Source organism: Heterodontus francisci, chromosome 9 (assembly GCF_036365525.1).
Source record: "Heterodontus francisci isolate sHetFra1 chromosome 9, sHetFra1.hap1, whole genome shotgun sequence".
Classification (NCBI taxonomy): domain Eukaryota; kingdom Metazoa; phylum Chordata; class Chondrichthyes; order Heterodontiformes; family Heterodontidae; genus Heterodontus; species Heterodontus francisci.
The window spans coordinates 127,167,437-127,183,290 of NC_090379.1; positions in this window are offsets into that span (position 1 = coordinate 127,167,437).

A 15,854-nucleotide genomic window follows, 5' to 3' on the forward strand; every position below is an offset into this window, starting at 1 on the left:
ACTCTCTATTACTCTCTGACACTCTTTGACGCTCTCTATCAATTTTAGACAATCTCTGACACACTCTATCACTCTCCATTACTCTCTGACACTCTTTGACACTCTCTCTCACTCTCTGAAACTCTCAGACACTCTCTATCAATCTCTGACATTCTCTATCACTCTGTGACATTCTCAGACACTCTCTATCACTCTCTGAAACTCTCTATTAGTCTCTGACACTCTCTATCACACTCTGAAGCTCTCTGACGCTCTCAGACAATCTTCATCACTCTCTGAATCTCGCTGACGCACTCTGACACTCTCTGACACTCTCAGACACACTCTATCAATCTCTATCACTCTCTGACACACTCTGACAATCTCTGACACTCTCAGACATTCTCAGACACTCGATAACACTCTCTGACACTCACTGACACTCGCAGACACTCTCTGTCACTCTTAGACACCTCAGTAACTCTCTATCTCTCTCTGAAACTCTCTGACACTCTCTGACGCTCTCTGAAGCTCTCTGACACTCTCTATCACTCTATGACACTCTCTGACACTCTCTATCACTCTCTATCACTCTCTGGCACTGTCTGACACACTCAGACACTCTCTATCACTCTCTATCAATCTCTGACACACTCTGACAGTCTCTGACACTCTCAGACTCTCTCAGACACTCTCTGACATTCTCTGACACTCTCAGACAATCACTATCACTCTCTATCACTCTCTGACACTCTCTGACACTCTCTTTCACTCTCAGACACTCAATATCACTCTCTATCACTCTCTGACACTCTATATCAATCTCTGAAACTCTCTGACACTCTCTGACACTCAATGACACTCAATGACACTCTCTGACATTCCCTATCACTCTCTATCACTCTCTGACACTCTCAGACACTCTCTGACGCTCTCAGACACTCTCTAACACTCTCAGACACTGTCTGGCACTCTCTGACACTCTCTGACACTCTCAGACACTCTCTGAGACTCTCGATCACTCTATGACACTCTCTGACACTCTCTATCACTCTCCATTACTCTCTGACACACTCTGACACTCTCAGACACATTCAATCACTCTCTATCTCTCTCTGACACTCTTTGACACTCTCGATCACTCTTTGACACTCTTTGACACTCTCTGACACTCTCTATCACTCTCTATTAATCTCTGACACACTCTGACACACTCTGACACTCTCAGACACTCTCTATCACTCTCTGACACTCTCTGACAGTCTCAGACACTCTCTGACACTCTCAGACACACTCAGACACGCTCTAACACTATCACTCTCTATCACTCTCAGACACTCTCAGACACTCTCAATCACTCTCTGACACTCTCTGACACTCTCAGACACTCTCTATCACTCTCTGACACTCTCTAACACTCTCTATCACTCTCTATCACTCTCAGACACTCTCAGACACTCTCAAGCACTCTCTGAACCTCTCTGACACTCTCGGACTCTCTCAGACACTCTCAGACACTCTCTATCACTCTCAGACACTCTCTGACACTCTCTATCACTCTCTGACACTCTCTGACACTCTCTAACACTCTCTGACACTCTCTGACACTCTCAGGCACTCTCTGACACTCTCAGACAGTCTCTATCACTCTCAGACAATCTCTCTCACTCTCTGACACTCTCCATCACTCTCTGACACTCTCTGACACTCTCTATCACTCTCTATTACTCTCTGGCACTCTCTGACACTCTCTGACACTCTCTGACACTCTCAGACACTCTCAGACACTCTCTGAGACTCTCGATCACTCTATGACACTCTCTGACACTCTCTATCACTCTCCATTACTCTCTGACACACTCTGACACTCTCAGACACATTCAATCACTCTCTATCACTCTCTGACACTCTTTGACACTCTCGATCACTCTTTGACACTCTTTGACACTCTCTGACACTCTCTATCACTCTCTATTAATCTCTGACACACTCTGACACTCTCTGACACTCTCAGACACTCTCTATCACTCTCTGACACTCTCTGACACTCTCAGACACTCTCTGACACTCTCAGACACACTCAGACACGCTCTAACACTATCACTCTCTATCACTCTCAGACACTCTCAGACACTCTCAATCACTCTCTGACACTCTCTGACACTCTCTATCACTCTCTGACACTCTCAGACACTCTCTGACACTCTCAGACACACTCAGACACTCTCTAACACTCTCTATCATTCTCTATCACTCTCAGACACTCTCAGACATTCTCAAGCACTCTCTGAACCTCTCTGACACTCTCGGACTCTCTCAGACACTCTCAGACACTCTCTATCACTCTCAGACACTCTCTATCACTCTCTGACACTCTCTGACACTCTCTATCACTCTCTGACACTCTCTGACACTCTCTAACACTCTCTGACACTCTCTGACACTCTCTGACACTCTCAGACTCTCTCTGACACTCTCAGACAGTCTCTATCACTCTCAGACAATCTCTCTCACTCTCTGACACTCTCCATCACTCTCTGACACTCTCTGACACTCTCAGACACTCCTTATCACTCTCTGACACGGTCTGACACTCTCTATCACTCTCTATTACTCTCTGACACTCTTTGACGCTCTCTATCACTTTTAGACAATCTCTGACACACTCAGACACACTCAGACACTCTCTAACACTCTCTATCATTCTCTATCACTCTCAGACACTCTCAGACATTCTCAAGCACTCTCTGAACCTCTCTGACACTCTCGGACTCTCTCAGACACTCTCAGACACTCTCTATCACTCTCAGACACTCTCTATCACTCTCTGACACTCTCTGACACTCTCTAGCACTCTCTGACACTCTCTGACACTCTCTAACACTCTCTGACACTCTCTGACACTCTCTGACACTCTCAGACTCTCTCTGACACTCTCAGACAGTCTCTATCACTCTCAGACAATCTCTCTCACTCTCTGACACTCTCCATCACTCTCTGACACTCTCTGACACTCTCAGACACTCCTTATCACTCTCTGACACGGTCTGACACTCTCTATCACTCTCCATTACTCTCTGACACTCTTTGACACTCTCTCTCACTCTCTGAAACTCTCAGACACTCTCTATCACTCTCTGACATTCTCTATCACTCTGTGACATTCTCAGACACTCTCTATCACTCTCTGAAACTCTCTATTAGTCTCTGACACTCTCTATCACACTCTGAAGCTCTCTGACGCTCTCAGACAATCTCCATCACTCTCTGAATCTCGCTGACGCACTCTGACACTCTCTGACACTCTCAGACACACTCAATCACTCTCGATCACGCTCTGACACTCTCTGGGACTCTCAGACACTCTCTATCACTCTCAGACACTCTCTATCACTCTCTGACACTCTCTATCACTCTCTGACACTCTCTGACACTCTCCTACACACTCTATCAATCTCTATCACTCTCTGACACACTCTGACAATCTCTGACACTCTCAGCCATTCTCAGACACTCGATAACACTCTCTGACACTCACTGACACTCGCAGACACTCTCTGTCACTCTTAGACACCTCAGTAACTCTCTATCTCTCTCTGAAACTCTCTGACACTCTCTGACGCTCTCTGAAGCTCTCTGACACTCTCTATCACTCTATGACACTCTCTGACACTCTCTATCACTCTCTGGCACTGTCTGACACACTCAGACACTCTCTATCACTCTCTATCAATCTCTGACACACTCTGACAGTCTCTGACACTCTCAGACTCTCTCAGACACTCTCTGACATTCTCTGACACTCTCAGACAATCACTATCACTCTCTATCACTCTCTGACACTCTCTGACACTCTCTTTCACTCTCAGACACTCAATATCACTCTCTATCACTCTCTGACACTCTATATCAATCTCTGAAACTCTCTGACACTCTCTGACACTCAATGACACTCAATGACACTCTCTGACATTCCCTATCACTCTCTATCACTCTCTGACACTCTCAGACACTCTCCGACACTCTCAGACACACTCAATCACTCTCGATCACGCTCTGACACTCTCTGGGACTCTCAGACACTCTCTATCACTCTCAGACACTCTCTATCACTCTCTGACACTCTCTATCACTCTCTGACACTCTCTGACACTCTCCTACACACTCTATCAATCTCTATCACTCTCTGACACACTCTGACAATCTCTGACACTCTCAGCCATTCTCAGACACTCGATAACACTCTCTGACACTCACTGACACTCGCAGACACTCTCTGTCACTCTTAGACACCTCAGTAACTCTCTATCTCTCTCTGAAACTCTCTGACACTCTCTGACGCTCTCTGAAGCTCTCTGACACTCTCTATCACTCTATGACACTCTCTGACACTCTCTATCACTCTCTATCACTCTCTGGCACTGTCTGACACACTCAGACACTCTCTATCACTCTCTATCAATCTCTGACACACTCTGACAGTCTCTGACACTCTCAGACTCTCTCAGACACTCTCTGACATTCTCTGACACTCTCAGACAATCACTATCACTCTCTATCACTCTCTGACACTCTCTGACACTCTCTTTCACTCTCAGACACTCAATATCACTCTCTATCACTCTCTGACACTCTATATCAATCTCTGAAACTCTCTGACACTCTCTGACACTCAATGACACTCAATGACACTCTCTGACATTCCCTATCACTCTCTATCACTCTCTGACACTCTCAGACACTCTCCGACGCTCTCAGACACTCTCTAACACTCTCAGACACTCTCTGGCACTCTCTGACACTCTCTGACACTCTCAGACACTCTCTGAGACTCTCGATCACTCTATGACACTCTCTGACACTCTCTATCACTCTCCATTACTCTCTGACACACTCTGACACTCTCAGACACATTCAATCACTCTCTATCACTCTCTGACACTCTTTGACACTCTCGATCACTCTTTGACACTCTTTGACACTCTCTGACACTCTCTATCACTCTCTATTAATCTCTGACACACTCTGACACACTCTGACACTCTCAGACACTCTCTATCACTCTCTGACACTCTCTGACAGTCTCAGACACTCTCTGACACTCTCAGACACACTCAGACACGCTCTAACACTATCACTCTCTATCACTCTCAGACACTCTCAGACACTCTCAATCACTCTCTGACACTCTCTGACACTCTCAGACACTCTCTATCACTCTCTGACACTCTCAGACACTCTCTGACACTCTCAGACACACTCAGACACTCTCTAACACTCTCTATCACTCTCTATCACTCTCAGACACTCTCAGACACTCTCAAGCACTCTCTGAACCTCTCTGACACTCTCGGACTCTCTCAGACACTCTCAGACACTCTCTTTCACTCTCTGACACTCTCTGACACTCTCTAACACTCTCTGACACTCTCTGACACTCTCAGACACTCTCTGACACTCTCAGACAGTCTCTATCACTCTCAGACAATCTCTCTCACTCTCTGACACTCTCCATCACTCTCTGACACTCTCTGACACTCTCTATCACTCTCTATTACTCTCTGACACTCTTTGACGCTCTCTATCACTTTTTGACAATCTCTGACACACTCTATCACTCTCCATTACTCTCTGACACTCTTTGACACTCTCTCTCACTCTCTGAAACTCTCAGACACTCTCTATCACTCTCTGACATTCTCTATCACTCTGTGACATTCTCAGACACTCTCTATCACTCTCTGAAACTCTCTATTAGTCTCTGACACTCTCTATCACACTCTGAAGCTCTCTGACGCTCTCAGACAATCTCCATCACTCTCTGAATCTCGCTGACGCACTCTGACACTCTCTGACACTCTCAGACACACTCAATCACTCTCTATCACGCTCTGACACTCTCTGGGACTCTCAGACACTCTCTATCACTCTCTGACACTCTCTATCACTCTCTGACATTCTCAGACTCTCTCTATCACTCCCTGACACTCTCTATCACTCTCTGACACTCTCTGACACTCTCAGTCACTCTATGATTCTCTCTGACACTCTCTATCACTCTATCACTCTCTGACACTCTCTGACACTCTCCGACGCTCACAGACACTCTCTATCACTCTCAATCACACTCTGACCCTCTCTGACACTCTCTGACACACTCAGACACTCTCTATCACTCTCTATCACTCTCTGACATTCTCAGACACTCTCAGACACTCTCTATCACTCTCTGGCACTCTCTGACATTCTCTGACACTCTCAGACATCGTCAATCACTCTCGATCACTCTCTGAAACTCTTTGACACTCTCTATCACTCTATGACACTCTCTGACACTCTCTATCACTCTCTATTACTCTCTGACACACTCTGACACACTCTGAAACTCTCTGACACTCTCAGACACTCTCTATCACTCTCTGACACTCTCTGACACTCTCTGAAACTCTCTGACACTCTCTATCATTTTCTGACACTCTCTATCACTCTCAAACACTCTCTATCAATCTCTGACACGCTCTGACACTCTCAGACACTCTCTGACACTCTCTGACACTCTCTGACACTCTCAGAAACTCTCTGACACTCTCTGACACTCTCAGACACTCTCAATCACTCTCTGACTCTCTCTGACACTCTCGATCACTCCATGACACTCTCTGACACTCTATATCACTCTCTATTACTCTCTGACACACACTGACACTCTCAGACACATTCAATCACTCTCTTTCACTCTCTGACACTCTTTGACACTCTCGATCACTCTTTGACACTCTCTGACACTCTCTGACACTCTCTATCACTCTCTATCACTCTTTGACACTCTCTGACACTCTCTATCACTCTCTATTACTCTTTGACACACTCTGACACACTCTGAAACTCTCAGACACTCTCTATCACTCTCTGACACTCTCTGACACTCTCAGACACACTCAGACACTCTCTAACACTCTCTATCACTCTCTAACACTCTCAGACACTCTCAAACACTCTCTGACACTCTCTGACACTCTCTGATACTCTCAGACACTCACTATCACTCTCTGACACTCTCTGACACTCACTATCACTCTCTGACACTGTCATACAATCTCTGACAATCTCTGACACTCTCTGACACTCTCTATCACTCTCTGACACTCTCTGTCACTCTCCGACACTCTCGGACACTCTCTGAAACTCTCAGACACTCACTATCACTCTCTGACACTCACTATCACTCTCTGACACTCACGATCACTCTCTGACATTCTCTGACACTCTCTATCACTCTGTATCACTCTCTGACCCTCTCAGACACTCACGATCACTCTCTGACACTCTCTATCACTCTCTGATATTCTCTGACACTCTCTATCACTCTCTGACCTCTCTATCACTCTCTATCACTCTCTGACACTCACTGACACTCTCAGACACTCACTATCACTCTCTAACACTCACTATCACTCTCTGACACTCTCTGACACTCTCTGACACTCTCTGACACTCTCTATCACTCACTATCACTCTCTGACACTCTCTGACACTCTCTGACACTCTCTGACACTCTCTAACACTCTCTATCACTCTCTATCACTCTGTTTCACTCTCTGACACTCACAGACACTCACTATCACTCTCTGACACTCTCTATCACTCTCTGACACTCTCTGGCACTCACTATCACTCTCTGACACTGTCTTACACTCTCTGACACTCTCTATCACTCTCTGACACTCACTGACACTCTCAGACACTCACTATCACTCTCTAACACTCACTATCACTCTCTGACACTATCACTCTCTGACACTCTCTATCACTCTCTGACGCTCTCTATCACTCTCTGACACTCTCTGACACTCTCTATCACTCTCTGACACTCTATCACTCTCTATCACTCTCTATATCTCTCTGACACTCTCTGACACTCTCTTTCACTCTGTATCACTCTCTGACACTCTCAGACACTCACGATCACTCTCTGACACCCTCTATCACTCTCTGATATTCTCTGACACTCTCTATCACTCTCTGACACTCTCTGACACTCACTATCACTCTCTGACACTGTCTTACACTCACTGGCACTCTCTGACACTCTCTATCACTCTCTGACACTCTCTATCACTCTCTATCACTCTCTGACACTCACTGACAATCTCAGCCCAAATATATAGTGTTTTACTTACCCAGCAGCCCCCTGGCCTCCGCCGAAAAACAAATGGAAATTAAATTTACTTTCAAACTGACTTTCCCAGCTGCTCACTCGCTCACACGCTGCTCCCGAAAAAGCTGCTGCACTGAAAGGAAAGTTATTTTAAACCGTCCGAATATATAGTGTTTTACTTACCCAGCAGCCCCCTGGCCTCCGCCGAAAAACACTCACTCTCACTCTCTGACGCTCTCTATCACTCTCTGACACTCTCTGACACTCTCTATCACTCTCTATCACTCTCTGACACTCTCTATCACTCTCTATCACTCTCTGACACTCACTGACGCTCTCAGACACTCACTATCACTCTCTGACACTCACTATCACTCTCTGACACTCTCTATCACTCTCTGACGCTCTCTATCACTCTCTGACACAGTCTGACACACTCTATCACTCTCTGACACTCTCAGACACTCACTATCACTCTCTGACACTCTATCACACGCTGACTCTCTCTGACACTCTCTGACACTCTCTATCACTCTCTGTCACTCTCTGACTCTCTCTGACATACTCTGACACTCTTTATCACTCTCTATCACTCTCTGACACTCTCTGACACTCTCTGACACTCTCAGAGACTCACTATCACTCTCTGAAACTTTCTCTCACTCTCTGACACTGTCTGACACTCTCTGACACTCTCAGACACTCACTATAACTCTCTGACACTCTGTGGCACTCACTATCACTCTCTGACACTTTCTGACACTCTCAGACACTCACTATCACTCTCTGACACTCTCTAACAGTCTCTGACAGTCTCTATCTCTCTCTGACACTCTCTGACAATCTCAGACACTCACAATCAATCTCTGATACTCTCTGACACTCTCTATCACTCTCTGACACGCTCTGACACTCTCAGACACTCACTATCACTCTTTGACACTCTCTGACACTCACTATCACTCTCTGACACTGTCATACAATCTCTGACACTGTCATACAATCTCTGACACTCTCTGACACACTCTGACACTCTCTATCACTCTCTATCACTCTCTATCACTCTCCATCACTCTCCGACACTCTCCGACACTCTCTGAAACTCTCAGACACTCACTATTACTCTGTGACACTCACTATCACTCTCTGACACTCACTATCACTCTCTGACACTCTCTATCACTCTCTGACACTCTCTATCACTCTCTATCTCTCTCTGACAATCTCTGACATTCTCTGACACTCTCTGACAATCTCTATCACTCTGTATCACTCTCTGACACTCTCAGACACTCACTATCACTCTCTGACACTCTCTATCACTCACTATCACTCTCTGACACTCTCTATCACTCTCTATCATTCTCTGACACTCTCTATCACTCTCTATCACTCTCTGACACTCTCTATCACTCTCTATCACTCTCTGACACTCACTGACGCTCTCAGACACTCACTATCACTCTCTGACACTCACTATCACTCTCTGACATTCTCTATCACTCTCTGACGCTCTCTATCACTCTCTGACACTCTCTGACACTCTCTATCACTCTCAGACACAGTCTGACACACTCTATCACTCTCTGACACTCTCAGACTCTCACTATCACTCTCTGACACTCTCTATCATACGCTGACTCTCTCTGACACTCTCTGAAACTCTCTATAACTCTCTGACACTCTCTGACACACTCAGAAACTCACGATCACTCTCTGACACTCTCTGTCACTCTCTGACTCTCTCTGACATACTCTGACATACTCTGACACTCTCTATCACTCTCTATCACTCTCTGACACTCTCTGACACTCTCTGACACTCTCAGAGACTCACTATCACTCTCTGACACTCTCTTGCACTCTCTGACACTGTCTGACACTCTCTGACACTCTCAGACACTCACCATAACTCTCTGACACACTCTGGCACTCACTATCACTCTCTGACACTGTCTGACACTCTCAGACACTCACTATCACTCTCTGACACTCTCTAACACTCTCTGATACTCTCTGACACTCACTATCACTCTCTGACACTCTCTATCACTCTCTGACAAGCTCTGACACTCTCAGACACTCACTATCACTCTCTGTAACTCTCTAACACTCTCTGACACTCTCTATCTCTGTCTGACTCTCTCTGACAATCTCAGACACTCACAATCACTCTCTGATACTCTCTGACACTCACTATCACTCTCTGACACTCTCTATCACTCTCTGACACGCTCTGACACTCTCTGACAATCTCAGACACTCACTATCACTCTCTGACACTCTCTAACACTCTCTGACACTCTCTGACACTCTCTATCTCTCTCTGACACTCTCTGACACTCTGACACTCTCAGACACTCACTATCAATCTCTGACACTCTCTAACACTCTCTGATACTCTCTGACGCTCACTATCACTCTCTGACACTCTCTATCACTCTCTGACACGCTCGGACACTCTCAGACACTCACTATCACTCTCTGACACTCTCTGACACTCACTATCACTCTCTGACACTGTCAAACAATCTCTGACACTCTCTGACAGTCTCTATCACTCTCTGACACTCTCTATCACTCTCTATCACTCTCCGACACTCTCGGACACTCTCTGAAACTCTCAGACACTCACTATCACTCTGTGACACTCACTATCACTCTCTGACACTCACTATCACGCTCTGACACTGTCATACAATCTCTGACACTCTCTGACAGTCTCTATCACTCTCTGAGACTCTCTATCACTCTCTTTCTCTCTCTGACACTCTCTGACAATCTCTGACACTCTCTGAGACTCTCTATCACTCTCTATCACTCTCTGACACTCTCTGACAATCTCTGACACTCTCTGACACTCTCTATCACTCTCTGACACTCTCTGACAATCTCAGACACTCACTATCACTCTCTGATACTCTCTGACCCTCTCTATCACTCTCTGACACTCTCTCTCACTCTCTGACACTCTCTGACACTCTCAGACACTCTCTATCACTCTCTGACACTCTCTATCACACGCTGACTCTCTCTGACACTCTCTGAAACTCTCTATAACTCTCTGACACTCTCTGACACACTCAGAAACTCACGATCACTCTCTGACACTCTCTGTCACTCTCTGACTCTCTCTGACATACTCTGACATACTCTGACACTCTCTGACACTCTCTTGCACTCTCTGACACTGTCTGACACTCTCTGACACTCTCAGACACTCACCATAACTCTCTGACACACTCTGGCACTCACTATCACTCTCTGACACTGTCTGACACTCTCAGACACTCACCATAACTCTCTGACACACTCTGGCACTCACTATCACTCTCTGACACTGTCTGACACTCTCAGACACTCACTATCACTCTCTGACACTCTCTAACACTCTCTGATACTCTCTGACACTCACTATCACTCTCTGACACTCTCTATCACTCTCTGACACGCTCTGACACTCTCAGACACTCACTATCACTCTTTGTAACTCTCTAACACTCTCTGACACTCTCTATCTCTGTCTGACACTCTCTGACAATCTCAGACACTCACAATCACTCTCTGATACTCTCTGACACTCACTATCACTCTCTGACACTCTCTATCACTCTCTGACACGCTCTGACACTCTCTGACAATCTCAGACACTCACTATCACTCTCTGACACTCTCTAACACTCTCTGACACTCTCTGACACCCTCTATCTCTCTCTGACACTCTCTGACACTCTGACACTCTCAGACACTCACTATCACTCTCTGACACTCTCTAACACTCTCTGATACTCTCTGACGCTCACTATCACTCTCTGAAACTCTCTATCACTCTCTGACACGCTCTGACACTCTCAGACACTCACTATCACTCTCTGACACTCTCTGACACTCACTATCACTCTCTGACACTGTCAAACAATCTCTGACACTCTCTGACAGTCTCTATCACTCTCTGACACTCTCTATCACTCTCTATCACTCTCCGACACTCTCGGACACTCTCTGAAACTCTCAGACACTCACTATCACTCTGTGACACTCACTATCACTCTCTGACACTCACTATCACTCTCTGACACTGTCATACAATCTCTGACACTCTCTGACAGTCTCTATCACTCTCTGAGACTCTCTATCACTCTCTATCTCTCTCTGACACTCTCTGATAATCTCTGACACTCTCTGAGACTCTCTATCACTCTCTATCACTCTCTGACACTCTCTGACAATCTCTGACACTCTCTGACACTCTCTATCACTCTCTGACAATCTCTGACAATCTCAGACACTCACTATCACTCTCTGATACTCTCTGACCCTCTCTATCACTCTCTGACACTCTCTCTCACTCTCTGACACTCTCTGACACTCTCAGACACTCTCTATCACTCTCTGACACTCTCTATCACTCTCGATCACTCTCTGACACTCTCGGACACTCTCTGACACTCTCAGCCATTCACTATCTCTCTGACACACACAATCACTCTCTGACACTCAGTATCACTCTCTGACACTCTCGGACACTCTCTGACACTCTCAGACATTCACTATCTCTCTGACACACACTATCACTCTCTGACACTCTCTATCACACTCTTTCACACTCTATCCATCTCAGACACTCTCAGAGACTCACTATCACTCTCTGACACTCTCTATCACTCTCTGACACAGTCTGACACACCCGATCACTCTCTGACACTCTCAGACACTCACTATCGCTCTCTGACCATCTCTATCACACTCTGATTCTCTCTGACACTCTCTATCACTCTCTGACACTCTCTGACACTCTCTGACACTCTCTGACACTCTCTATCACTCTCTGACACTCTCTGACACTCTCAGACACTCTCAGAGACTCACTATCACTCTCTGACACTCTCTATCACTCTCTGACACTGTCTGACACTCTCTGACACTCTCAGACACTCACTATCACTCTCTGACACTCTGTGACTCTCACTGTCACTCTCTGACACTGTCTGACACTCTCTGACACTCACTATCACTCTGACACTGTCTGAAACTCTCTGACAGTCTCTGACATTCTCTATCACTCTCTGACATTCTCGGACACTCTCTGACACTCTCAGACACTCACTTTCACTCTCTGACACTCACTATCACTCTCTGACACCCTCTATCACTCTCTGACACCCTCTATCACTCTCTGACACTCTCTGACAATCTCAGATACTCACTTTCACTCTCTGACACTCACTATCACTCTCTGACACTCTCTATCACTCTCTGACACTCTCTGACACACTCTGACACTCTCTATCACTCTCTGACACACTCTGACACACTCTGACACTCTCAGAAACACTCAGAGACTCACTATCACTCTCTGACACTCTCGATCACTCTCTATCACTCTCTGACACTCTATCACTCTCGAACACTCTCTGACACTCTCTATCACTCTCTATCACTCTCTATATCTCTCTGACACTCTCTGACACTCTCTTTCACTCTGTATCACTCTCTGACACTCTCAGACACTCACTATCACTCTCTGACACTCTCTAACACTCTCTGACACTCTCTATCTCTCTCTGACACTCTCTGACAATCTCAGACACTCACTATCACTCTCTGATACTCTCTGACACTCACTATCACTCTCTGACACTCTCTATCACTGTCTGACACGCTCTGACACTCTCAGACACTCACTATCACTCTCTGACACTCTCTGACACTCTCTAACACTCTCTGACACTATCTATCTCTCTCTGACACTCTCTGACACTCTCTGACAATCTCTATCACTCTCTGACACTCACTGACACTCACTGACACTCTCAGACACTCACTATCACTCTCTGACACTCACTCTCACTCTCTGACGCTCTCTATCACTCTCTGACACTCTCTGACAATCTCTATCACTCTCTATCACTCTCTGACACTCTCTATCACTCTCTATCACTCTCTGACACTCACTGACACTCTCAGACACTCACTATCACTCTCTGACACTCACTATCACTCTCTGACACTCACTATCACTCTCTGACACTCTCTATCACTCTCAGACACTCTCAGAGACTCACTATCACTTTCTGACACTCTCTATCACTCCCTGACACAGTCTGACACACTCTATCACTCTCTGACACTCTCAGACACTCACTATCACTCTCTGACACTCTCTATCACACGCTGACTCTCTCTGACACTCTCTGACACTCTCTATCACTCTCTGACACTCTCTAACATACTCAGAGACTCACTATCACTCTCTATCACTCTCTATCACTCTCTGACACTCTCTGACACTCTCAGAGACTCACTATCACTCTCTGACACACTCGCTCACTCTCTGACACTGTCTGACACTCTCTGACACTCTCAGAGACTCACTATAACTCTCTGACACTCTCTGGCACTCACTATCACTCTCTGACACTGTCTGACACTCTCTGACACTCTCTATCTCTCTCTGACACTCTCTGACAATCTCAGACACTCACAATCACTCTCTGATACTCTCTGACACTCACTATCACTCTCTGACACTCACTATCACTCTCTGACACTCTCTATCACTCTCTGACACGCTCTGACACTCACTATCACTCTCTGACACTGTCATACAATCTCTGACACTCTCTGACACTCTCTATTACTCTCTGACACTCTCTATCACTCTCTATCACTCTCTATCACTCTCCAACACTCTCGGACACTCTCTGAAACTCTCAGACACTCACTATCACTCTGTGACACTCACTATCACTCTCTGACACTCACTGTCACTCTCTGACACTCTCCATCACTCTCGATCTCTCTCTGACACTCTCTGACACTCTCTGACACTCTCTATCACTCTCTATCCATCTCAGACACTCTCAGAGACTCACTATCACTCTCTGACACTCTCTATCACTCTCTGACACAGTCTGACACACTCTATCACTCTCTGACACTCTCAGTACACTCACTATCGCTCTCTGACCATCTCTATCACACTCTGACTCTCTCTGACACTCTCGATCACTCTCTATCACTCTCTGACACTCTCTGACACTCTCAGAGACTCACTATCACTCTCTGACACTCTCTGACACTCTCTGACACTCTCTGACACTCTCTATCACTCTCTGACACTCTCTGACACTCTCAGACACTCTCAGAGACTCACTATCACTCTCTGACACTCTCTATCACTCTCTGACACTGTCTGACACTCTCTGACACTCTCAGACACTCACTATCACTCTCTGACACTCTGTGACTCTCACTGTCACTCTCTGACACTGTCTGACACTCTCAGACACTCACTATCACTCTGACACTGTCTGAAACTCTCTGACAGTCTCTGACATTCTCTATCACTCTCTGACACTCTCGGACACTCACTGACACTCTCAGACACTCACTTTCACTCTCTGACACTCACTATCACTCTCTGACACCGTCTATCACTCTCTGACACTCTCAGTAACACTCAGAGACTCACTATCACTCTCTGACACTCTCTTTCACTCTCTATCACTCTCTATCACTCTCTGACACTCTCTATCACTCTCTGACACTCTCTCTCACTCTCTGACACTCTCTATCACTCTCTATCACTCTCTATATCTCTCTGACACTCTCTGACACTCTCTTTCACTCTGTATCACTCTCTGACACTCTCAGACACTCTCAGACACTCACTATCACTCTCTGACACTCTCTAACACTCTCTAACACTCTCTGA